This window comes from Cavia porcellus, unplaced genomic scaffold (assembly GCF_034190915.1).
Source record: "Cavia porcellus strain 051 isolate PalLab524CR breed Dunkin Hartley unplaced genomic scaffold, mCavPor4.1 scaffold_9, whole genome shotgun sequence".
Lineage (NCBI taxonomy): Eukaryota > Metazoa > Chordata > Mammalia > Rodentia > Caviidae > Cavia > Cavia porcellus.
Window position 1 is genome coordinate 5,401,413 of NW_026947492.1, and position 27,505 is coordinate 5,428,917.

The 27,505-nt window shown below is 38.2% G+C and overlaps 1 protein-coding gene and 1 long non-coding RNA gene across 15 annotated transcripts in view; both read left to right on the top strand.

The window, feature by feature from the left end:
- LOC134477607 (uncharacterized) overlaps positions 1-27,458 on the top strand; it is a 52,073-nt gene extending 24,615 nt beyond the window's left edge. The window contains exon 2 of the long non-coding RNA XR_010049639.1: positions 1-27,458. This exon is cut by the window's left edge and continues 22,264 nt beyond it. This is a non-coding gene — a long non-coding RNA (uncharacterized LOC134477607).
- Ncam1 (neural cell adhesion molecule 1) overlaps positions 1-27,505 on the top strand; it is a 287,828-nt gene that overhangs the window by 26,637 nt on the left and 233,686 nt on the right. The gene's annotated exons all lie outside the window — the stretch shown is intronic.

Here is a 27,505-nt window from a genome sequence, read left to right on the forward strand (position 1 = left end):
GTAAACTGGATTAATGAGCCAAATTTAACATGATGTAATTTCACAGGAATAAAAGCCAAATTCACACCTAAAGCCTAAAATGTGTCACAGCATTCTCTTCTATCTTTCCTCGTTTCTTTTCACAACCTTGAGCAGAGTTAATTACTCCGTTTTGTGTCCCATCATTAGCACCATAATCTTACTGGAGCTTTTTCACACTGCACTGTTATGTTCTGGAATACTCCACCCGGCACTGTCAACAGCCCAGGACTGGGTCAGTCCCTTGTTATTTCCTCACTGTGTTCTCCCCACACATATGTGAGGGATCAGACACAGATGATCACATATTTTATGATTCTGTTTTTCTTTTCTCTGGTGTTGAGGAACAAACTCAGGGGCTTGAAAATGCGAGGCAAGTGCTCTACCCCTGGGTTACCCCCTCCTCCAAGACATAACTGATTGCATCAAACAATTTAGTGGCAGCACCTTGGACAAGCTTTAGCATCCTCACTTGGGGCAAATGGCTTGAATGTTAGAACTGATGTGATTCCCCATATCAAGATGTTAATAGTTATGAACGAGTCATGTCCAGTAGCTGGTCCTTCGCTACTAACCAGCAAGTGAGATGAAAAGGAAAAAGCCACAGAACTAAAACAGAGAAACAAAAATGACTACAGTGGGCAGGTATATTAGAGTTTATTGAATGTACCTGAACTCTTTGATAGATAAGAAATGAAAGGAGGTGACCTTGCCAGGTCCACAAAGACACTCACTCTTTGCACTGGGACTCAAAACTTAATTTTACTCTCACTGTGAATATTTTTATATTTTATTTATATGAAAAAAACTTTGTCAGTAACATGAGACATATTTCATATTGTCATCAGTTAGTAATTATGCATGATAAAAGATTTTATGATTAGCACTATTGTCTATAAAAGCTGATACAGTAATGTAAGTTTTCATTTGTTTTCATAAGTTTTCATAATGAGGAGTTCAATCATTTACCTCTGTTGCCTCATTTATAGAAGTTTTAAAGGAAAAGTACTCATTTTCTTTAACTTTATTAAGTCTTTAAGGCATTAAGTATATTTCAGTGTTATTTTAGTGTCAAAACATCTTTTATGTAAACCGTTGTTATTTGACTATCTTGGGAGTAGGGTGGGGAGGGAGCAGTGTAGAAATCTGGAAGGGAAGGTTGTGAGGGGCAGAGGCATCCTCTGTATTCTTGGATGACCACTGCTACCTCTTAAAGGCATCATTTCTTAAGGACACCTTTTTCTCCATCTGAAAGTTTTTTAAAAATATACTTTTCAATCAAAACTGGTAAAAATTGTTACAAACTATGGTGCAAGTGAGTTTATAATCATAAGCACAAATTCCATGGTGACGTCTTCCATCTGTACAAAGAACTAGTTTTATATCATCTGTGCATTTTTGTGGATGATTGCTACAATACTGTTAATATATTTTTGCATTTTAATTTTTAATTATTTGAAAAGGTAACAGTCACATGGTGAAGATGAAAAGTACAAAAATATGTACAGTGAAAAATTTCCTCAAAGCATAAAAAGCTTTTCACATTTATTTATGTCTTCTAGAAAATTCTTTATTTGATACATAAACCCATACAAAAATATTTTCCACTTTTTATATGAAAATGTATACTGCTGTTACTTATCAACTTTAGTTATTATTTATTGATTTCTTTATTCTTTTCTTTTGTACTGGGAATCAAACTCAGAGCCTCGCACTTGCCAGGCAGGTGCGTATGCTGTTGAACTGAGCAAGCTCCCCGGCTTATCGATGTATTATTATTTGCTAAACTCCCATTGCTCATAACTATTCTGGTGCTTTTTAGAATTCCTCTGTGATTTAAGTTTTTTACTATATGCCACTGATAGTTTTCTTTTTGTGTCATCAACTCTAGATGACAGCTCTTGATTCCTCATTTTGTAAAATATGATTGATAGTAGCCCTTCCTTTTATGTTCTTCCAATTTATAATATCTTTTTATAATTTTTGATAATGCCTGTGTTTTGTTCTTTACCCATGATTAAACCATAAGTGACTTCTTCAGAGCTTAAAATTTAAAAGTAGAAAATCAATAGTTTTACATTATGATGACAAATTAATATTAGTTATTGACACGCTAAAGAGTGTATTAGAATATTTCCTTTTGTATATAGAATGATTAAGGATTTTACAAGCCTGTTATTTCTTTGTTTGTGTTTATCTCCTCCTTAAGTTTATCCAGTGTCTTCAGGTCTCACGATGCTTCAGGATGGATCAGGTTTGTGGAATCTCTTTTGTGACAGGGAGTCCCTGACTTCGTTGTCTGCCTGTTGCTTCTTTCCGGGGTGACTGACCCTGGATCAACTGCACAGCTGTAAGCGGACGTGAACCTTCGTTGTTCGTCTTAGCTGAATCCAGATTTGGGAATTTAATGTCTTTTTCTTCCTGGTTTACCATATAACTTCGATTGAAAAAATATTCTAGTAATTTCCTAAGAAGGGAGATTGAAGGGTAAACCTTATGCATTCTTTGCCCACACATGTCCCATCGTAACTTTATTCTCCTGATGTGTGTCCGGTAATATCTTTACTCTACTCTACAGATTATGGGTTTGACCAGAATTGGCTTCTGAACCAAAAATAACCTCCCTAGTGTAACTGAAAGGCGTTTTTCATTATCTTTACCTTATGTGATTCTGATGTGAAATCTGATGCCTGTCTCGTCTTTCATTTGTGTATATGGCTTCATTTTGCTCTCTGGAAGATGCCAGGGAATTTTCATCCTCGGTGTTCTGAACGTTTTAACGCAATCAGAGTTGGGCCTTTCAAAATTCATTTTTCTGGCTGTTTGGTAACTTTTTTCGAAGAGAGGATTTATATGCTTTGTTTTGATAAATATTCTTGTTTTGGCCTGGGGTTCAGATACCTGGCAGTTCAGTCCTTGGCGGTGGGATGATGGGGGCGAGGCCGTAGCATTCTGGTCTGTGAGTTTTTGTTCATGCTGATTGTTGTCAGCCATCCATCATCTTCGAAACACCTGGCATTTCTGCCTCTCACGTCTGACTCTACTTCTTCAGGGAAGGTCAGCTCCTTCTGGGCTGTAGCTCCCCCAAAAGTGTATTTTCTGCTGGTCTTCCTTGACCCTGCTTCTGTTGGCCCAGTTTTCTAGAAATGTGTTTTATTCTTTCGTGTCAACGATTCCCTGCCCAGTCTCTGCTCCTGTGCTTCTGTGCTGTCTCTGTCCCTCAGTGTAACTGGGATGGGAACTGGATGGGAAGGCAGTAAACTTGTGTGTTTAGTCATCCCAGAGCCTGAAGAGCTCAGCTGAGTCCCAGGCGTGATAGGACCACCTGGCAGTCTCGCCTCAGTGATCACTCACTCATCTTTTTCTGCAGCTTGGCGCTTGGCACCTTTTGTAAACACTGAATAAGTGACTGCTGAATTATAGCAGGGTGGAAAAGAGATTGTGTTTAGGAATGGTAACCGCTTTATATTCAACTTCGGTCAGACTTTTATTAATAGAGTGAATTGTGCTCCCTCATCTCTACCCATGAAATACGTAAACATTAAAAGGACATTTGAAAAATAATGAGATTTTATGGGGCGTTTGATGTCCCTCCACCTTACTTTACATTAACAGAACTGCCAGCTTTACTGGTGTCATTTTACATATTCTAGCTGAGAAATGAGTAGTTCTTCTCAGTATTCTTTGAACTGCCTAGTGTGTCCTAGCACTTACAAGGCTGCTAAAAGTTGACACTCTTTTATAATATAAGCTAAGCTGAATTTTAGCTAACATAAGAATATTATGGTGTCATAAACTAATATTTACGAGAGCATTTTATGTAGTTTAAAGCACTATATGTGTTTGAGATTTTTGGGTATTACAATGGTGACCTGCCAGAATTGTTTTCTAAGCTTTGTTATTTTGAGCTGGGATTAGGACACTAATTAGCATGCTTCTGTCATCTATTTTTGTACTTCAAATGGAGAAAGAATGCTTTTGTAATAATGGAGTTGTGAACCTTAAGTAGCAGTAATAGAGATGAGACAGCTCTGCACAGTATATGATTAATTTCAGATTTATTTGTCTAGTGTAGACAAAAAACATAGAGGCAGATATCAAGGGAAAAAGAAAGGACTGAAGCCACATCTCAAATATAAATGTAATATGGCTCCGCTGGTAGAAATTACTGACCCCTGTCTGGTTCTGTTTGGCTAGCTCTGTTGAAGTAATCAGTGCGCCCTGCCTCTCTGAGTGGAAGCGTGGTAAAGCCTGACCACCGGAAGGGCTGAGACCCTGAGTGATCCTTGAACACATGAACCCTGTCCTTTGTGCAAGTGAGCATCTGTCTTCTTTCCCACTGTCTACTATTTTGATTTTTTTCATTATGTCCTGAATCGATGTGGTAGAAAAAAACAATATGATTAATTTATAATGTGTTCATAACTATGTTTGCTTGCACTTTTGTCTGTTTTTGTACACTTTGCATAGGGAAGCAGTGTTCTGCTGCATACTTAGCAGAACTACTAAGGATGTTCTACTTCTCTTATTTAGCATTAGTTTGTATCTAGCTCGCAAGACTGTGTGCTTTCATATGCACCGTCTTCTTTAAGGTGGTGAGAATACTTAACATGAGATCTACCTTAAAGTTTTTCAATATACCGTAGAATGTTATTAACGCTAGCATGAAGTTGTACAGGAGAACTTTAGAACTTGGTCACCTTGTAGATGTACTGGTTGCAAGATAAAGTGTTAACAATGCCAGTATGCCAAAATATACTGAACCTTTCATCATTATAAGTTGCCTTGATTCTATTTATTTACTTATGTATTCATTTATTCTTAGGGTAATAAGATAGGCATCTTTATTTAAAGATCTTCTTTTGGTTTGTTTTTCTAGCGTATATCCTCAAAGTGGAATTATCAGGTCAGCCTCCTCAGCCTAATCATTTTACGGTGCTTTTTAGGGAGTAGATTGTTCCAACCCAAGAGTAGCTATCTTTGGTAAGGGCAACACGGATCAAGTTGTCACCGGCAAGCCCTGTGGCAAAGATTCCTCTTCCAACTTAGTTTCCAGTCCTACAGCTAGCCAAGCACTGAATCTGGCAAGAAAAAGGTCCAGGACAAGTGTCCAGCGGGTGTGGGCTTGAGAAGCTTGGGTAGGATGTCAGGATGAGAGGTTTTGGAGACATGCTAGGGTGAAGTAGCCACCATTCACACACTTTCTTGGGCTGCCTCCAGTTTATGCACAAATCAATCTGGAAAAAAAAGATAATTACTCTTTCAGGGAATAGGTTTTGGGAAGCACTGACAGGGTCACAAAAATGATTATTTTGAGAAAATAGTCACTCAGAATTAAAAGACTACTTTATTTCCACTAACATCAGACATAAAAACGAATGGTAATGAAAACAGAGGCACATTATTAATTGCATAGCATTTTAATTCACAGGAAGTAGACTTGTATGTGTTGCCCTGGCCTTTGTTTTTAGAGGGTGAATTTTCAAAGGAGAGGTTAATGAGACCATGTAAAATATCATATATGACGAATGTTTTTGTGTTCTTTGGTAAAACTGTTTTTGGAAGATTGCCTATTGTTTTGTTTCCTTTCCTAAAGATTCAAATGAAGTTATTAGAACTCAGACATAGGAAAAGTTGATTTTTTGTGTGTGTAAAGGGTCATTTGTTGTATTACACAGTGATGCGTAGCCATATGTAAGCCCCCTTCTCCTGGATGTAGGATAAATGGCAAATAAATGAATAGGTCAAAAGGGAGTTAAAACAAAAGAATTATTTAGGGCTGCTCGTTTCTGGAATGTCTCTCCTAAGAACTATAATTAAATTAAGTAATAAAGATATTATCCCTATCAAAGATTATTTTCAAGTCTAAGGCAATGTAATATGGTAGTTAATTGGTGATTTTGTTTCCAACAGTACAGCTTTGTAAATATTTTCATGTTCTTTTTTTTTTTTTCTTTAACTTTTTATCGGTACCGGGGATTGAACTCAAGACTGCCTGCTTACAAGGCAGGTGCTTATGCCGCTGAGCTAAATCCCCAGCCCCTATTTTCATGTTCTTATGAAGGCCTAAACGTGAGGACTTTTCCCTCTGAGTATTCCTTGCTTCTTTCTAGATCCTTTCTGTGTCTGGCTAGGCAGTGGGCTGCTCTGCCTAACCTTAGCCTGCAGGTCCCAGGGAAGGCTGTGGTGGTTCCTGTGCTCGGCAGAGGGCTGCACTGGGATTAGACTTCAGCGTTAAATGCCACAGTCATTAAATGTTAGAGCCTAAGAGGGCTCAACCTCAGCAAGGAGGTCTGGAGAGGAAAAGTACTTATGCTACTGCACAAAGCGTGTGCGTGGTGTCATTTGATGGCACATCCGGGCTCCTTTCATGTGCCATGGTGTTTTCACCAGGCAGGGTAGGACACTGCCATATATTTTTACAGGACCTTTGCTGGTTTGCCAAAGCAGAAGCCTGTAAACCAGAGACCCACACAAACTGGGGTCTAAGAGATCTGCGGGAAAGTAGACTCTAAGGATAGATGGCAGAAATGGGAGCTTATAATCAGTTCATCAGACTTTTACATTCTTCCATTATGAATGTAATGGTGGAAATATTTAGCCTTTCCATTCTACTAATAAGTTGTGGTTTATTGTAGTTAGAAAAAAAAATACTAGTTCTGAGAGTACTACCGGATCTCTAATTTCCCATGAATATTTTCTTCACCTCCCCCCTCCAGCCCCAGCTCAGGCCTTATCTGCTCTTCTTGTACCCATTGCCACTTAAAATATGGGCACTTTCTACTTTCCAAAAACTGCTGTCCACTAAGACGCTTTTATTTTCTCCCGGCTTAAATTGCTGATTTTAGGCCAAAAGCTCAAAGCCAGTATCAACTCTATTCTTGCAGCTGATTCTGAATGCCTTTCAGCCACACAGCATTGGATTGTGGGCACCCCCGTCTCCTCTCCACTTTCAAATCCAGGACTTCACTGTCTGGGGAATGATCCCTTTGTAGGTTCAATGCCTTCTGAACGTTAAGATTCTGCCAAATAAATAAAATGATATGTTTATTTAAAAACTAAGCTGAATAGGCTTCTCTATACCTCAACAACAAATGAACAGTATATATTTGTTCTTGGTGGATCGAGCCCAAAATAAAAATAAACCCTCTATATTTTAGATCCTGATCAAATTACCAATGAGGCTCTGTACACTTACCTCCTTTAAAGAGTATATTTATAGCAAACCATCAGGAACAGATATTCAAAATGAGAGAGGATTAAAAACCCATAGTGTGATTAATGTTACAGACTTCCTTTGGATATTTTACAGAATACTAATTTTGTTGTCCTGGTGATTATGTCAGAATCTATCACGAGTTTAATTCTAAGTGAGAAATACACTGTTAGAAATAAATCTTAAGGTTTATTTTGTAGTTGCACCAGTAGCTCATGTTAGTAACTTTTATTCTGTTGTTTCATTGAGAGGGGAAAATGTATCAGTAAAGTTTTTTTAAATGGATGATGTTTTCTGGAATATTAACAATTTTTTTTTACTTTACTCCTTCTAGAGAATCCTGAAAATATATATAATTTATTATTTTATTTCCCTTTTTGTTTTTTAATTCTCTGAGTAGTTGTTTTCAAATTAGGAAACATTTGAGTTTGTCTACATTTCATATTTTGCAGGAAGATTCTTTTTCTAAACAAAATATTAGAAGAGTCTGAATAATACAGGTTTCTTCCAACTTAGAGGAAAGGAGGTCCCTCTTGGATATTGTCTGATTCATTATAAATTGCAGCTTTAGAATTTAGAAAATTGTGTCATAAATCATGATGTCATTTCCAGGTAATCGCATTTGGGCAATGTCTCCCTTGAGAAAGCATTCTTGTCACAACAGCTGTGTCATTCGTGGAGCTGTAGGAGAGAGGTTTAGGCAGATCTGAATCGTAGTGTGACAAGTGTGCTGCCTGGACACATTTTTGTTGTTACTGCTTGTTGGAAGAAATAAAGTTCATTTAAACCAAAATATCAGCTTCCGCGTCAAGACAGTTTATTCAGATTAACACACGGTTAGGCACTGTGGCAGTTGGTTATCTTGGTACATTTTCTTTCATAAAATAAAGTCAAAAGACTGAAGTCTCAGATAAATAAGAGAAAGGAAAGAGACTGGATATTGGAGGTTGGCTTGTCCTGTCATTCTGCCACTGATTAATTAGTGGTGACCTAATATGTTTACCTTTCAAGCGTAGTATCACTCTCTGAACAATGCCTATTCATTCTGCAAGTACTCTTTGTGTGTCTATCATGTGCAGGTGCACCTGGCACTTTGCTAGGTGATGGGAATAATGTAATGAGTGAAAGAAAAACAGTCCTTGATCTCATGGAGTTGACAATTTGGTAGGAAAGCCAGACATGAAAGAGATAATTACATGAATCATACAACTGTAGTTATACTATGAGCAGAAAGCATGCAGAGCTAAGTAGCAAAATTGGAATAATACTGCCTTCTTTTCAAGGCCTTGACACATAAAAAGCACAGTAAATGGTGGTAATGATCGATAAAAGTGTTATTAGCATTTTTATGATGTCATCTCGGACCAAAACATGAGCACATGTGGACAGACAGGGCAGACAATTAAATGCATGCTGCGAGATGAACTAATGAAACTGAGTGAATTTAAGTGCAGGATGTGTAAGACGAGATCACATGATGAAAATAAAAACCATCCAGGGTGTACAAGGCACCTACCAGGAGTGACAGTGGCCATTACTTTGATGAGGTTTTGACTGTTTGGTGGTAAAGCCCTGTCCCAGCAAGGCTGTTAGGTCCAGGTTACTGCCAGAGGGTGAGTTCTAGGAGTTGCCTTTAAAAAGATGCTTTTGTGTTACACTCTTTAGCTTTTAGGGGCAACCCTACCCAACCCCATATGCATGCATGCATACATACATGCGTACATACATATGCATGTACACACGTCTACGTGTGTGTGTATATGTGTATGTGTGTACTTGTGACTTCCTCTGCAAGGCCTACAATGTAAATAATACAATCTTTTGGCTTGCCTGGGCTGCACTGAGTGAAGAGGAATTGTCTTGGATCACAAATAACCACATAACAAATATTTATTTTTTATATATTTTTATAACATGAGAAAAAGAGGTCAGACTATCGATTGGACAAGCCTGATTAATTTGTAATAAGTCAGGAAAGAAAGAGTTTTCCCAGGCCTTCATCCTGCAGTTAGAAATGAGGCTACCTTAAATCTGGAAATAGAAATTCTCTAAAGAGTTCACCTAGAAATGAAATACTCTGTGAGCCCTCAGGTTAGTTTCAAGAATGTCTATTCTGTGTGTGGCTCTGCTCTCTTGGCATGGCAGGGTGATAAGAGGAAACAGTAAGGTCCAGAGTGATAACCTCATTATTACAGTGCGTACCTCACACAGCCATCGTGGAGGGAAAGCTTGTTGACTCTTGGCTGATGAAAAGCAGCATTTTCTGCAGCAAAGACACTATTCTGGGAATGCCTGCCCTATTTCAGGAAAGAAGGGGATGGAAGAGAATTGAATTCTGTAGCCAAATTACATGGAATGCTGTGTGTAGAATTCAACCATGTTTTCTTCCCTATTAATAGTCACGGTATGTTGGGAGTTCAGCAAAGTGATTTGCATCTAGAATCTAGAATTCTTAGAATAAGACTGAGAGGTAGATATAGTTAGGACCATTTTATAGTTGGGAACAATCAAATGTGGCACCTCCAATAAATAGACCAGCTTATTTCTGAACTTGAGTTTTGACTGTGAAGCTGGCTTTCTTAACTGACACCATGTCTGTTTTTTCTCTTGCTGTGGAAGCTGCATGCATACGCACTGTGTCGTTTGCCATTCTAGCCCTACAGGCTTGTCTGGTACCTGACTCTGGGTGGAGTGTAGCATCCCATGGGTTGTAAGAGACAGAACTCTGGCTCACAGCAGTGTAAACAGAAAGCAGACTTCATTGTGTCTTGTGAAGAGAAACGCAGTGGCTAGGTGTAGCATGACAGGACATAGGGGACAGATGGTGTCATCACAACTACCTTTCTTTGCTTCTTTCTACGAGCTTCCCTGGGTTGGCTGCTTTCCCAGGAAGACTCTCCATGGGGAGGCAATTAGAACAACCAACAATTCGAAACTACTGAGCACAGAAATAAGAGGTTCTCTCCTTCAAGCTGTTGCAAAAAAAGCCCTAGGGGTGTCTCTGATTAGCTTGGCGTGGGTCAAATGCCCACTCCTGAAATAATTACTAAACTGGAGAGATGTTGTCTGTATCCCTGGAGCTGGATGGTGGAGGGGTCAAGCCTCCTCTAATCCTGTAGTTTCTTAGATATATTGAGTTGGAAGAAACCTGTATCTACTGCAAAAACTATTCCGTAAATATTTGCTGAACAGAATGAGGGAAGGAAAGAATACCTTCTAGAGAACCTTCAGAGGTACAAAAAAATCTAAAAATAAGGTGTCACAAATTAGGGCATATATTACAGCAGCAGTGTATTTTTGTTGAGTTAATATAGGAACAAATGAATAACATTTTGAAGGAAGATAGAATCTGTTCCTCAGAGAAAGAATAAGTGCTCCTTTGTAGGGTAAGGAGGACTTAAAGGGGTGCCCATGAAGTCATTTTGCTTGTATGCTCCTCGGAGTCCCCCTCAGATTGGTGCAATGGAAAGAGGAGGGTCCAGCTGAGTCCTCCGTGGCAGCGGTGTAAATGCAAACACCGAAGGCTCTAGAAAGGGGAGCGTCAAGTGGGATTTTTGAAAGCCTTGTGCATATCCTCCAGGTTTATGCAAAGTTTGCATTCTATTTTATGATGTTTTCAAGGTTGTTTAAGGAGTTCGTATTTAAAGTTAATTACCATTGAGAAGAAGGAAAACAAAATGGACTTCCTGATAGTCTTGGTGGAACAGAAAGGTGATGTTTAATTGAATCTTACCAAATTTGAAAAATTGCATAGAACTGAAGCAGCTGATACCAACATCGGGTGCATGTTCCAGGCACTTCCTTGGTCTCAGTATTTTTACATTTCAGAAACACATTAGAAGAGACTTCATACTCACTTAGAGGAGACGCTTAAAATCTTGTTTCAAGAAGTGGGGAGACGGAGGGTCCTTACGCTCCTGTTCAGGGAATCTCTCTCTTTTCAAAGGAGTATATCATTAGTCAGAAGGTCTCTGGTCTGTTTCTGCTCCCATCTTAGAAACACATGTTCAAAGGACTGTCAGTGTCAGAAGAATTCTGATGATCATATTTTACATTTTTCCTGTATTTTAAATTTTTCTCATGCATGATCTGGCTGTCCCAAATAATTCCTAGTCCTAGTCCTTATGATCAGTGATTCTCATCCAACTCTCACATTTTACTTTTATTGTAGCTGACTTGTGTGGTGTAAAAAACCAGCTTTGCTATTTTTTCTCTCAGCTGTTGCTTGAGTGTAAAATAGCCAATTCTGGCTTGTTACGGAAGCACACACTTAGAATTTCAGCATTCTGTAAGGGTGAGGAAACCTGACGATCTGAAGTTCAAGCTCAATCTGGGCAATTTAGTGATTGAAAAGTTAAATTAAAAGGAGAAAGAGAGAAAAGAAAAGACAGAAAGAAAAGCAAGCAAGCAGGGAGGAAATAAAGTGAAGAAAAAAAAAGGAAAGAAATTATGAAAAAAAAGAAAAGAAAGGAATTAAGCAATTGAACAAGCTGGAAATGTAGCTCAGTGTGAAAGCCCTGGATTCAATCCCCAGCACACTCCTCCCCTGTGCCCTGTAGTCAGTTTGTGTCATTAAGACAAAGAGTGGGTTTATTCAGTATATCTAGCTTTTTTTTTTTAATGAATATGGAGGATTTTCCCTCATGAAGAAAAATAAGAATTGAACCTTGTATTCAAAAAATTTTTTTTTTTATTTAAGAGGAAAAAGAGAAAAACACAAAACAAAACAAAGCAGTGTAAGGTTACACATAATACAGAACTACAAAAAAAAAAAACATAACAGTAAGAAATCACCTGTTAATAGATTACATATTATCATCTTGGAAATAGTTGCTCAAATCACAGTATCAAAGAATACAAAGTAGACATTCAAACAGAGAGACTGCAAACAGCTGTGTTCAATGATCCAAAAACATTAATATAGTCAGCTATTTAACAGCCCTATACACACTTGCTGTTATATCCGTTAGAGCTCTTTTTTTTTCCCTTCCTCTCTTTTTTACAACAAAATTTACACATTTTGGATTTTATTACTCCTTAGTTCTTATTACTTTTTTGGGGAGGGGAGAGAATAAAGTCAAATATGGCAAAACAAAGCTGTCAGTCAAAACCAAGGATAGACATAGCACATGATGTAGAACAGAGTACAAGGTTATCAACAATGGTTATCAACATTGTCTCTTGTTTCCTTAAAAAGAATTGTCTATCTCATTAGATATTATAAAGTTGGACAAAACAGTAGAGAACAAGACCAATAAAACTTAGGCATTGTAAACATTACAGGACTTCCAAAGGAGACAATAGTCAAACCAGAATGGGCATCTTTGTGAATCTTATTGCCTTTAAAGTAGTTGTCTATACCCTCAGACTTGATACTATCGCACAGAATGGAACAGAGTCTAATCAGTCAAAACAAGATCGTGGGAATATTACAGGACTTCAAAGCAAGTTATTCAAAAATTTTTAGCAGTGCCTTTTGCTAGGTCAACCTAGAAGTCATGTTAATGTGTTTATAGGTTTGCTGTAGCAGTATTCCGTTTACAGCACACGTGTGTTAAAAGTGGTTCTGACCCACCTGGCACCTAAGATTCAGTCTCTCTTAAGACTGACCTCTGGCGTTCTGTAAGGAATGACCAGGAGCAGAGTGGACTAGCTCTCCCATTGGGGTGAGGACTTGACGGTCTGTCTGCTCACTTGACAGACTTTCAGGCAGGGCATCGGTTTACAGCTTTGCCTTTAGCATGGTCTCCTGGTTTCCTTTTCAAGGTTTTTACTCTACTGCCTTGAAAGCGGAAGTTAAATATTTCTTTCAAACACATGGGAACTGTGTCATTCCACAGTGATGCCTTTCAACTTGGTTATTCTGCTTCTTTTCTCTGAAACTGTTTTGACCACATCTCAAGTTTAGGGCTTCAACAAATTTCCTCTCAATATGCGAGCTTTCCTGATGAAGAGATTCTATAACCAGCCTTGAAGACAGCTTTGACCAGTCACTTTTATTTGTTTGTTTTATGGAGCTTTATAAATTGCATTGCTTCTGGCCAATGTGTCCCTTTTTAGTTTCAAAAGATTCTGGCAGCAGTCCTCCTGGCTTTGATTGGTTTTATAAAATGTTATTCCAAGACAGATAGCTCTGTATACTTCTTATGCATTTTCACATGAGAGGCATGGATGTGAGCCTCATACGTCTGTACATAACCAAAATCATATATTTTAAAGAAACAGCCTCTGCTCTTTCAATGGACTATTGCTTATCACTATGGATTCATTAACTGTGGTCCAGGGAATTCTTCCATCATCAACTCGTTGTGGGGACTCTCAGGAGCAGTGAGTGGCGTATCTGCCTCATTTCTCAACTGTTTCAGGTTATAATTAATTTTAATCATTCTCTTGCACATTTGCATTGTTTCATAACCTCTACTTCCCATTTCAAGAGCATTCTCAATTTCAAATGCAACTTTTAAATCACTGCACTTTAAGCAGGTAAATGAGTAATTATCATAAAAGTCTATGCTTTATGACTTGGGTTACTTTTATGCTGGATTTTTAATTGGATTTGATTGTAGTTATATGCTAGTAAATAAGATTTTTACTCAATTGCAGTTATAAAAAAAGATGAACCCGGGGGATTTTATGTAATCAAAATTAAAACAAACAAAATAGACAAAATATTTCATACCATGATGAGACAAGCATAATTTTTAAAAAGCTGGCTGGCCCTTAGGGTCTCTAGGGAGTTCTAAACTGTCACAGATTCCAGCTATGGGACAAGGGAGGGGACAGCACTGGCTTTGACAGTTTCTTACATAATACAGTCTTACTAAACTAGTGCACATTTTCACTTTGGGGGGTTGGCAGTTGTGGTATTTAGAGCGTGCTGTGTTTTCCAATGTCTTACAGCTTTCAGGAGAAAAAAAAGTAAAGCCCAAATCAAATCAAAAGCTCTGAAAGTAGGTATCTTACTAATTTGCATGAATATGAAAATCGAAGGGATTTCAGAGATCCCACCTTACGCCTCTCGCCTGCCTCCCTTCAGTCACTGAGGAGGAAACACCATATAATCAAGGCAACTTTCCAGAGCAGTGCACTTCAGGGTGGAGCCTACCAGGCGGGTCACAGGGAGGAAGCAGGAGACTGAAAGACTTGTCTGTATCTCAAGTAATCAAGCGGTAGTTATTAAGTATTCTAAAAGTATCATACTTGGAGTAGATCTGCCTAAAAGAAACACTGTAAATAAAGTTAATCTGAAAGTTCCACTTTGAGTTAAATAAACCTTTCCTCCTTTAACTTGGGGGTTTCAGGTAGTTTGTCTCAGCAATGCACCTTTAAGTGATACATGTATGTTTCAAATTGAATAATTTTGAATATAGAATGGTTTCTTATAGTGATGGTGTCTTACAGTTGCTCCCAGCCATGAAGTTACAATTGCCTGGACAAATGTGAGTGTCCGGAGTACCAATAGCAAACTTTGCAAAATGTGCGTTTGCAGTTTGGAAGGAAAGTCTGCAGATACTTGATGGATGGAGCAGTTCGCGAAATGCTGCACTGTTTGTGCGGAGGTAGTATTGTACAGGGGAACATGGGCCTGAGTTGTTTGGTGGCAAAACAATTCATAGTTGGATTTCCAGTATGAAAAAAAGTTAGGATTCTTAACTAATTTGCTGTTCTGCTATTTCTTTCATATGTACACCCAAAAGTGACATAATAAAAATGTGTGTATAGAATAAGCATTGTGTCAGTTTTATTGACGTTTATCTCTTTCTTATCTATAAAATAATGGTGCGTCTTACAATACATGGAGCTCTCGAGCTCGTGAGTTATGGTAATTGAGAGTTTTGGAAAGTCCCTCTAACCTGCTTTTCTCACAATGGATACTGAATGTATATAATGACATTTTTCAACGGATAGTCAATTATAATGCTCCCATACTGGCTTAAGAATAATCACAGAGAGGGAGTAGGTTTCATAGAACTGCTTCTATGCCTTCTCTCCTCTGAGCTTGAGAGGATTCCTCCAGCATGCACCTCAATAAAAGCATCTTAATGGGGGTGAGCATGGTGACTATGATGAGTTACACAGCTTCAGAGCAGCACGGACAGTGACTCACATAAGACACTGGAAAAAACTTTTGGTTCATGCACTCACTTTTCTTTCTTACAAAACCCTCCCCATAAATTACTTGCAAAATTCTGGGAGTGTAGCTCAGTGGCACAAGTGCCTGTCTGGCAAATGGCATGGTCTGGAGTTTAATTTCTGGTACCGAAAAAAAAAAAAAAAAAAAAAACAAAACCCAAAACCCAAAATCAACTCTGCACAACATTCCCTACCTGCCAAGTGACTTGTGTTTTTTTTAAGCCAATTAGTATTGGAAGACTATTTACAAAAATTATGATTTTGATGTCTAAATTGTTGAAAGAAAATCTATTTTTCTTTATCACTGTTCTGTTGTAACACTAGTTGTCCATTAAGGTAGTAAAACTGAAAACACAGTCTGGAGGCATCTTATTTCTATATTCTGTATTGTGATCTTAAGTTATTAAGATGAGGGTCGAGGGGCTGGGGATTTAGCTCAGCAGCATAAGCGCCTGCCTTGCAAGCAGGCAGTCGTGAGTTCGATCCCTGGTACCGGTAAAAAGGAAAAAGAAAAAAAAAGATGAGGGTCAAACAGAAGGGGACCTGGGCCATGTCCCTGTTCTTCTGCTCTCCTGTAAGATCATCTTGACTGGTCTTCCTTAAATGCTGGTGTTACACCAATTTCAGCAGCCTCTGGGCTCTGTGCAACCCACTGAGATGAAGCAAAACTGAGTCCTGACACAGGGCCAGAAACCAAGGGAGACTCAACGCAAACTACAGAGTATTCTGTGCTGTTCAGGGAGGTCATCCTGGTGAGGACTTACTCTTAATATGGAAGATTACAGTGGCTGAGTCTGAAGGCTTTGGCTATCATGGAAAAGGCCGGACATTCTTTATAATGAAGAAACTGCTTGGCATTACATTTGATGGTGTAGTCAATTCAGTATTATTTTTTAAATAAGAAAGAAGCATGCAAGATCACAGTAAAAAAAAATGTCAAAATTGAACATGCCTAGACTAGACCTTGAAATTTGTGATGGCAGGAAGTCTTTACTGGGCTCACTTTATCAGAAGGTTTTAAATTGTTACTTTGTGTAAGAATAGGCATAAGGAGACATCAAAGAGAACCAGTCTCAATCTGTATTTGAATGTGATGTCATGTTTATTTTACTCTATAGTACATTAATAGAGCAGAGAAAATTTTTTGTTTCAAAAACTAGATATCCCAAGTTTTGAGTTGAAAAATGAGATGTCTTAGAGATGCACTGGGATGTGTTAGAGATGCACTGCAATGTCTTGAAGATGCACTGGGATGTCTTAGAGATGGACTGGGATGTCTTAGAGATGCACTGGGATGTCTTAGAGATGCACTGTGATGTCTTAGAGATGCACTGGGATGTCTTAGAGATGCACTGGGATGTCTTAGAGATGCACTGTGATGTCCTAGAGATGCACTGGGATGTCTTAGAGATGGACTGGGATGTCAGAGATGCACTGGGATGTCTTAGAGATGCACTGTGATGTCTTAGAGATGCACTGGGATGTCTTAGAGATGCACTGTGATATCTTAGAGATGCACTTAGAGATGCACTGGAAAATGGAAAAATTGATAGTGATTCAGAAGATACCATTATTTGTGATAATTCGGAAGGGGTTAGTAAGATGTTTGATTTGCGTGCCTGTGAAAGTTGAATAGGTACAGCATCCACACAAGTAGAAAAGAATAAGGCAGCTTACTTCAAAGCATGATGAATCTCTTATTTACACAGAGTAAATGGCCAGATCTGCAGTTTCCAGTGTGTGTAGCGCCAGTTTATAAGCTAACGTGGACTATTCATTTGACTTAGGGAATTGGACTGAATTTTAAACCAAAAGGAAACCATTAATTTACTCTGAAAGGGAAAGAAAAATCACCTAATAAACTAATACAATATTTTCTTTTTTTAGCAGCATATTTTTTTTATTTAAAGAGAAAGAAATGAAAAAAATACATGGAGATTAAAAAGCGTAGAAATAATACAGAGTTACAGAAAAATAAATGGTAAGAAATCACCAGTTGATAAGTTACATATTGTCATCTTAGAAATAGCTGTTCAGGTTACAAAATTAAAGTATGTAAAGTGACATTCAAATAGCGACACTGCCAACAGTTCTGCTCAGTGATCTAACAAAAACTTAGTAATATGGTTATCAGTCCTACACACTTGTTTTTTATCTTAAAGAGGGTAAGATTAAACACATCATAACAGAACAAAACAGTTAAAAAAATCTGTATTTAAAGAAATACAGATTTCAAAGCAAGTCCACTGGAGATCTTCACTGTTTATCTAATTGTCTCTAGTTTCTTCCAAATAGTTGTCCCCATCTTCACGCACATTAAATACATACTACATATTATAGAACTAATCAAATCATTACAGGATGATGAAGGCTTTTTAGATCTTCAGGATCTGACATTGGGGAAGACAATAATAACTACCATAGTGTCTCTCATTCTCTTCGTAGTAGCTGTCCTTGTCTTTACATATGCTGAAATTGAACCTAAGAGACTAGACTAATATCACTCTGAACAGTGAATAATAGTATTGCTAGATTTTATATCATAATGCTACAAAATTAGCATTGGGTTTCTTAGTGTCTCTTCTTCAGAGTATCTGTTTATTACATCTTACATTGTATTATCTGTTCCTGTAAATAGTTTTTAAATAAATCTTCTCATGTGTGAATTTCTACATGTATATCTATCCTCTCTGTATTATAGGGAAAAACAAATCATAACAAGACAGCAAAACAAATTCCTAGAAAAACATGCAATGAAAAAAGACACATAAGACCACAATATTAGGTGATCTACCATAGTTACTATGCTTTCTCTTGTTATTTTTAATAGATTTGTCCACATCATTGGGCTTAATATAGTTAAACATAGTATTACCTAGCTATTTTTATAAAAACACAACTTTGAAAACATTGTAGGACTTGAGAGCTGTTAATAATCAATACCAGTATGGATATCTTTTACATCTTGTCATCTTCAGAGTAGTTGCCTCTATTTTTAGGGTTGATACTATCAAGCATACCAAATTCAAATAAAATTAGCCAAGGCAAAACTGTGGTAATACAATATTTTCTGAAAAGTATAAGACTGGCTTACAGCTAGGAAGTCAGAGCATTCTTAGATTTGATCCTGAACCATTAGATTTCTATTTAATTAGTACCTCTGATTGTGATATGCTAGTTACAGACCACTCCTATAAATTCATTCTCAGATGAGCAATTCATTATGACTTGGTTTTAAAAAATAATTTTGCGGGGCTAGGGATTTAGCTCAGTGGCATAAGCGCCTGCCTTGCAAGCAGGTAGTCATGAGTTTGATCCCTGGTACCGATGAAAAGGAAAAAGACAAAAAAAAAAATAATAATAATTTTGCACTTGAAAAAATTAAAATGAATTTCCTAAGAAATATTCTATAAATCAAACTTCTTTTTAGACAGATACACTTTCAATAATGTAAGTCTGAATTAGTAAGGCTTGAGTCTAATTGCTTCATTTTCCTCATTCTGAATAACAGGATCATACCACTTTTTAGTCCACAAAGCTGATAATAAAACCACCTTAGCTCTTATTTATGAGTCAGATCCTATTCTCTGGAGTGCCTTTGCCTAATGAGCAAACATCAGCTGTGTATCTGAAAGAATAATTGTTCTTAGGGAAATAATTACTGATTTATAATGACTGACTTTTTGAGATGGAAAGATCTGTTCTTTATTTTCTTCTTTTGTGCCACATCCATGTCAAGCTGAAAAGTCAATGAGAACCAAGCATTTAATTGTGTAATAAATTACTTGAAATATTAATTAAATTCAAGTAATATACATATTGAGTGGTAGTAAAAGATGATAAAGTCAGGCTATCATTAGATGTCAAATGAACACTGAAATAGTAACTATTTTATAATTCTGGGAGAGGGAGGAATCATTTGATCCAGTCAATAAAAGATTTGTGATTGGCATAGGTGTTAATCCGGGCCTTTAATTATAGTGTAGCATTTTTAATAGATTAAGAGGAAGAGTGGAAAAATAGAAAGGTTGTTAGTAGTAGTAGCATGCTTAGCAAGGACAAAGGTAAAAGAAATAGACTGTTGAATGGAGGCCTCAGCCATCTATTCATGCCTGCCACGTATAATACAGACCAATCTATATTCACCAGAACTGTCAGTGCCTGCAAAGGCTGAAGGACTGAGTCAGAGGGAAGGATGAGGAGATATGACAGCAAAATGCAATGTGTAGTTCTGAATTAGCACTTGGCTTGAGAAAAAATCTACAAGGAATATTACTGGGAAAATTTATGAAATTTGAATATAGGGTGTACTTGAGATACTGTGTTATACTGATATTGAATTTCCTGTACTTTATGTGTAGAGGGTACTTATGCATTGGTTTCCATAACAAAATACAATAAATTGGATGCTTTAACACAATAGAATCACATAGTTCATCATTCCATTTCCAGATGAGGTAATGTTCTTGGGTTCCAGGTGAACATGAATTTTGGGAGTGGGTACTATTCAACGCAGTCCAGAGTAAATATCAGACTGTTCCAGTTTTTAGGAGATAGATAATGAAGTATTTAGGGGTAAAGAAACATGACATCTCTAACATAGTTTCAAATGATAGTGAAATAATAATAAAATTAGGTGTACATTTATGGAGGAGACAAAAACAAAATGTATAATGTTAATAACTAATAGATGTTAATGAAGGGCATAAGAGTTTTTAATTTTGATAACCTTTTATAGGTTTGACGTTTTTGGAATAAACATATTGTAGCAAATAAAATAATACCACACACAAAAAACTCATAAATGTTTTTCTTTGGACGTGGTCATGTGTGAGATGGTCATTCCATAAATTGCTAACTGTGTCTGCTAGTGTAAGATTGCTGCTGACCGAGTCACAGATGGGTTTTTGATGTGAGAATTCCCAGCTGATCTTGTGCTCTGCACCATCTCTGTTCTTCCCCTTGTGGAATAATATTGTAATGGTGTAAGCAGTGAGGATTTTAGTTTCTTGCAGCCAAAAACATCCTGCCTCAATCAATACTGCACCGTTCTGTGCTATATTAGCCAGTTAAAGTCAATATTAATGGGGGAAATGTTAATACATTTCATTTCTTTGAAACATATATACAAAAATCCACTTGGATATTTCCATATTTTATTCATATTTATGAAAGTAAATTAAATTTTTTCTATTAAAATTTCCATTTGACCTCAAAGGCAGTTTTCAAGTTAATATTTGGCATTTTGCCCAAGATTTTGACCTATAATAGCTGATCTAATTGTCCCTGTGAATGTCCGTGATGGCACTATACATTCTAGAGATAAGTAAAAATGTGTATACATTTCTCCCCTTGACTTTATTCATCAAAGAAGTAGCTCTCAGAAAGAATTTGATTTTGGGGGGGCAGTTTTAATTTTTATGTATTTTATGAAATTAACACTGTTGAATATAGATGGTATACTACGTAAAGTCTCAGAAACATATTTAAAAATTTGTTCTACTATAATGCTTGTGAACTGCAAAATGCAAGTATCTTGCATTTTCTCAAGTAAATAAAATGTAACAGGTATTCAAAATACAGTAGGGGCAGCCCTTTGCGAGGAGAGACTCCCTAGCTAGGGTAAGGCAGGAAGTGGAAATGGGGTCTTCTCCAAGCAGACGTGCTGGTCCCTGTCAATCTTGCAGAGGGCCAAGGGCTCGAGGGCCCGGAGATTGAGTGTAATGGCAGGAGAGCCAGCGCATAAAATTCCCACCGAGCTCATTCTCATCCACTCAGCATGACCTTGACACGAGCAAAACAGTCACATGGTCCCTTCATTTCTTAGAAATGACTGAATGCTGTCACAACGAAGGACTTTTATTGAACAGTGTGACATGAAGAAGAAAGAACATTGTCATGAAATACAAAACTGTATATTATAAAAGAAAGCCATGGAGGTAGTTAGGGGTGCATTTTCTGCTCTCTAATACCGACCTCACTTTAAAATATTCCAGGCATCAGATACTGTTGTGACAGGCTGGGTCTCCACAGTGTTAGAAATACATGGTGCATTTCTGTGTGACGCTTAGGTGGAAGGCCACGGGTGTGTTCGGGTAAGCACACGTGTTTCGGGAAATATATTTGCAGAAATCTGAGGCAGGAACCAGAGGAGTGGGCCTAGCACACATGGGAGCCTAAAGGGTTTTCTGGAACGATCAGCGAGGGTCTGGGGCCCTTGCGGGCCCTGCGCCCCAAGCCTGTGGCAGAGGTTGTCCAGCATCTCTTTGCCCGCATTTCTCTCTGCTTGCTGACACCCTACTTCCCACTCTAGGTGTGTCAGTTTACAGGCTGCACCCCGCCACTGTCTCCTTTCTATTAGTGTTCATAGACACTTGTCTCATGGCTACCTTTCTAGTCACTTTCCTCCTTAACAGCTTCCCTTCTTATATCTCACCCCTCATCCTTCCAGTGTTTTCTAGTTAAGAACCCTCAGGAGACGGGCTTAGAGCCCATTTTATCTTTGTGCCTCAGCTGTGGACTCTGCAGCCACCCACCCCTGCTTCAGTAGCAGGAACAGAAAGCAACAGGCTTTGTGTGAGGGACTGTAGTCACCTACGGCAGCTTCCGTTAGCAAGAGGGCATGATTCACACGTTTGGCACAACAAACATTGCCAAAATATTTTGACTGTAACTCTGATATCATGCACCCTTTGAGAGAGATGATGTAGATGACTCCTAATTTAGTAGATCTAGACAGGTAGCCAGGAGCAAGCATTGCACTTAAACTCTTAATTTTGGAGGCATGGTTTCAATCTATGGTTGTTTGTTATAAAAGGAGTTTACAGAGGAGAGCAGTTTCCTTTGAAATAGAAGTAGCAGAATGAGGAAACTTTGATTCAGCAACTTGAAGTTTCTAGGCATCAAGAGCAGCCTTTCCAGGGAAAGAACCATGCGCCAAGTTTTAAATATTTGATTTAAATTGATTGGAATCTGATAACAGCTTTAACTGGAAGAACCCAAGAAAATGTCCATAAACATTTCACTTTATTAATCCCATTCATGGATCTACTTAGGAGGTACAGTTCAGGCAAACAGTAACAGTAGTTCTTGGGCCCTTGCTATGATACGTCAGGTACCACGCCAAGGACTTACACGCCCCATCCCATTTGATCCTCATGGAAACCTTTGGAGGACAGCTGTGCTCATTATGTCTGTTTTACAGCCGAAGGAATTAGGCTTTAAAGAAGCTAGACCTTCTCAGGGTCGCAAAGGTGATGTGACCTGATGAGAATTTGAATTTGAGTCTTGGCCTGTAGCCACTGGGTGTCTGCTGATGCTGGTCCTCCACCAGCACCTTCCCCAACCTAAACAGCTTTTAAAAAATATTTTATTTTTGAGAAAATCCTATGCTATGTAATCTAGGCAGTCCTTGACTTTCAGTCCTCCTGTCTCTGCTCAGGCGTAGACCACTGTGGTAGGCTAAGGAGCTTTTGGCAGAGGTTGTAAAGACACCTCACCGCCCAGCCTTTTGGGTTCTCCTCAGTGGCTTAAGACAGGAGTATTTACAGCATTGGAGAATTTTCTGGGAAGAGTCTAAGATAGGGGTGAAGGGATGGTTCAGGCAAAGCCCAGAGCCTTGCAGGGTGTATAGATTGCTGGTGGATAGACTACCTCCCAGGAGCCTTTGCTGGTGGCCCACTGGTGGCCCTGCAGACACGAGGCAACAGACAGCCCTCCACCAGAGGAGGGAGGTGACCAACAGGCTCAGAATGTTCCTTTCACTATTTTGAAGACGCAATAGGGTGCCCTCACACATGGGCTGATCAGCCATCCAACTAAATAGTTTCAGAGAGACGTATCAGAAAGAACATGGTAGGAGGTGTATGTAAAGTCAAGTATTTTAAAATTACACATTATTTCTGCATGTTCCAGGCAAACCACTGGGACCCAGGAGAGCCTCTGCTTTCTATCATTTGTTTTCACTATGAGCGTTTGTGGGGGAGAATGTGCTTCCCCCGAATTGCTGAATTAAAAGAAATCAATTATTAAGTCAGAGGACCAACCAGTCACTGTTTTCTCCTGGTGTGGAACATGAAGTGCTCTTTAAAACGTTGCCAATTGTTTCGGTGACTTGTGACTTACAGGATGTCAATTTGTTTCCCTGTCTGGGTTTGGCAGTTTGCACAGGAGTAGGAGAAACTGTGGTACCTTGTCTCAGAGGACTGGAGAGGTTCTTCTGTTACTACTGCAGAGGGCTTGCTGTTGGATCCCTTGGAGCCAGGAAGGGAATGAAGCAGGTTGGGGAAAAAAGCAATTATAGTAACAATACCCTTGAATAGAAATTTGATTGTATTTAGATAGGTACAGAGATGTTTTTTATAAATCAGACAAAGTGGTTATGATTTTTAAATCTCAGAATTTATTTTTAAAAATTCCTTTTATCTTCAACCTTTAAGTAAAAATAAATAGCATTAACACCTATTACCATGTGTCTTGGAAAAAACAATGGTTGCTATTCCCTTGGTGTGACAGCCACTTATTTAGCCAGTGAGTAATTCCCAGGGCTGGGGTGACTTCATCAATGAATCTAATGCACAAACAAAAACATCCTTCACTCGTGTCTAAAAAAAAGTAATTATTGTGTTATGTTGATAGTAAAATCAGCCATCAGTTGTGTGTGTGTGTTGTGTGTGTGTGTGTGTGTGTGTGTGTGTGTGTATGCTGTGTATACTCAGACCTGAGGACACCTTTATACTTTAATGCTTGTGAACCAGAAACTGTAACCAAAAGGGGGAAGGACTGTATACAACTACAAGATTTCTTCTTGTGCTTTGTAGCAGTGATGCATGTGTTAAATCCATATCAGATATTCTTACCATGTTGAACTGGCAAATTTACCCCTTGGAAATTTTCTAATATCACAAAATCTTAATAGACAGTAGTGTTGCCTTATCCAGTGAAGGTAACAGTACAGATTTTAGGTTAAACAGGTTTCCTTTGATCTCCCAAGAAATAGCTGTAAAGTGTAGAAGTAAAAAATAAAAAATTAAAGAAAACCCAAGCAAACCCCAAACTTTCTTTTTATCCAAATTCTGCTATTTGTACCAGTCATATTTCATAAGATTTTCGTTGTTGATGATGTGTAAATTGAAGTATTTCTGAGATTCGGACCTTTTCTCCTTCATGCTGTCCCACAGGCCTGTGCAATGCTGTGCATATTCTGTCTTTATTTTTTTCAGTATAGCTGTGCATATTCCGTTCATACTGTTATCTTAGGGGCTGGGGATTTAGCTCAGCGGCATAAGCACCTGCCTTGCAAGCAGGCTGTCATGAGTTCGATCCCTGGTACCCATAAAACAAAAACAAAAACAACATACTGTTATCTTACATTTACATTTTAAAAACCTTTTCTTTTGCAAGAAAGAAACGGGAAGTGAAAATATTTTGAAGGCCCTTGCTTTTCCAAGAGAATGATTTCTCACTGTGTCACCTGTGTGTGGATCCCTATAGAGGATCCACTCAGGCAGCTCTTGCATCAGAACAATATGGTTTGCCTGTGCTTTCCTCAGAGAGAACATCCTCGATTCTGCTTTTGATGATTCCCAAGTTGAGGTCTTAAATGAGGCTGTATATGTAGAACTGCTAAAATTTTGCCTCATTTCAGCTACGCAGTCCTGTAGGTCATGTCATTCACTCTCTGTAAGCCAGGCACCAGAGTAAACTAGAAATATCTGACTGTGTTTGTGACTGGTCATGTAAATAATGGTCTCAGATTCAGCCAACCATCTAAAATACTATTTTAGTTGTGACCAGTTTTTAAGTTTTTCAAGCAGTTTAAAGCACTCGCAGATTGATCTTGAAAGGTCTGGTATAATAGTTATTGTAAAATTGCTATGTGTGTAGTTTTATTGTGCTATTATTTGTGCTGTTATTTTCACTGCAAAGCTTGCTTTCTTTTTCAGTGATGGACTTTTTCTAAGGGATAGACAAAAGGATGTTCATGGATTTATGTAGGAACAAAGAGAGGATAAGCTTCTAACCTGGGGGAGTAGTAGATGTTTTTCTCCCTTTCTGAGCTCTGGCCCTAGAATGGAGCAATCCTCTGTGGATGCTCCTCAATGAAATGTGACACTTAGTCGTGCTCAGGAGATGTGACATCTCTCGTGTCATTTTGCTGCCAGCTGTGTGTCAGCACACCTGTGCTTTCTTTGGTAGGCTGTGATCCTTACTATGAGCAAACCCTCGCCTGATTGTGTTGATAAATTATGCATATGGAGACTGCATTTTGTCTTCCATCTAATAACCACCTGATTTTAATAGTGATGAAATCTGAGTGGATTCTGTCTCCTTTTTATTTGTATCCCTGTTCAGTACTAACTCCTGAATGATTTCTTATTTTTCTTGGTTTCCTCCTCTGGCTGTTTTATTTGCCTGTACTTAAATACTTGTATAGCTTGGGGATCGTCTTTTCTTTTACATTCTTCTTGGGTCATCTCTGCCACATCCCTGTGTCAAACACAGCTAATTGTGTGTGTGTGTGTGTGTGTGTGTGTGTGTGTGTGTGTGATGTAGTTTGCTGCCTTTTAGATACAACTCAGTTGCACAGACATTTAAAATTGGATATATCCCTCTATTGGTAGTAGTGTAAATTAGTAAAGCCATTTTGGAGAACAGGACGGTGATTCCTCCAAAAAATGGAACACAGAATTACGACATGATCCAGCAATCCTATCAGTGTATATAAAACCAAGGAGAATGGAATAATTATATCAAAGGGATGTTTGCACACTCATCTCTGTTGCAGTATCGTTCACAACAGTCAAGCTGTATAATCAATCGAGATGCTCCTACTGATGAATGGATTTACAATGTGGTGTGTAACACATGATCTTAATTCAATCATAAGAAAGGATGAAATCCAAGCCAGGTATGGTGGCACATGCCTGTAATCCAAGCACCCTGACAGACTGAGATAGAAGGATCACAAGTTTAAACTTAGCCCGTCCAACTTAGTGACTTGGCAAGACCCTGCCTCAACATAAAACAAAGCAAAATAAAATAGGATGAAATTTTGTCACTTCCAACAATCTGGATCTAGTTAGAGGACAGTGTGTTAAATAAAATAAACCAGGTGTAGAAAGACATATACCATGTGTTTTTACTCATTTGTAGGAACTTCAAGTTGGTTTCATGGAAGTAGAGACTCGAATACAGGTCCCTGGAGGGAGGACAGTGAGAGGATAGATTGTGGATACTGAAGCAGAGTTCGCGGTGGGCTAAGGGGTTTAAAGTTGTCCTGTTATATAGCACCGTGGAGCAACTGTAGTCCACAACAGTTACTTGTCTATTTTAAAAATACTGGAAGAAAATTGATTGAGGGTTTCCAACCATAGAAATGATGAAGATGTCTGAGAAGGTGGACGTGCTCGTCATCTTGATTTGATACACGTTGTATGCACACACTGAGTTATAGCGCTGTACCCACAAAAGTGTACAAAAATTATGTCAAAAATATTAAATAATATCTACATGTAAAAATGTCTCAATTCATTTCATATGACATGTATAAAAATATATGACATACAGGAATAAATGTCGTAAATACAGAGTATCTGTGGAGTTTCATGAAAATTTTTGCTCCTTATGTTTTGTTGATATTAACCCAAATCATTAAACTTCAGTATTGAAATGTATTGATAGTACAAAGACAATTTTTTTAATAAAAAGTAAACTTTTGTGGAAAATGGTTTATATATCCAATCAAGATCTCATCAGTTTCCCTTTTTCTTCCCTCCCCTGGTGGGGGTGGGTGGGGAGGAATGTCTAGCACGTGAGTTTTTGTTTATGTTCTTGACCTCTGTGAAGATGAAAATCTAGAAACCAACCTCGAAACCGTCCATCGGTGTCATTCCCCGTCTATTTGGTGGTCACTGTTGGCATTCCTACTATCTTATAGGTAAATGGATGCAACTTGAGACCATATTCATAAGTGAAATAAATCAGACTCGCATGAGTAAACATTGTGTTGTCTCTGTAGTGTAAAAAACTGAAAGACTAAATATGATCCAAAACGTAGAATAGATATTCTGACCAGTGAAAGAGGAAGAAACTGCTCAAAAGGAAAGAACAACTGGGATGGGGAAATAGGGGAAGGAG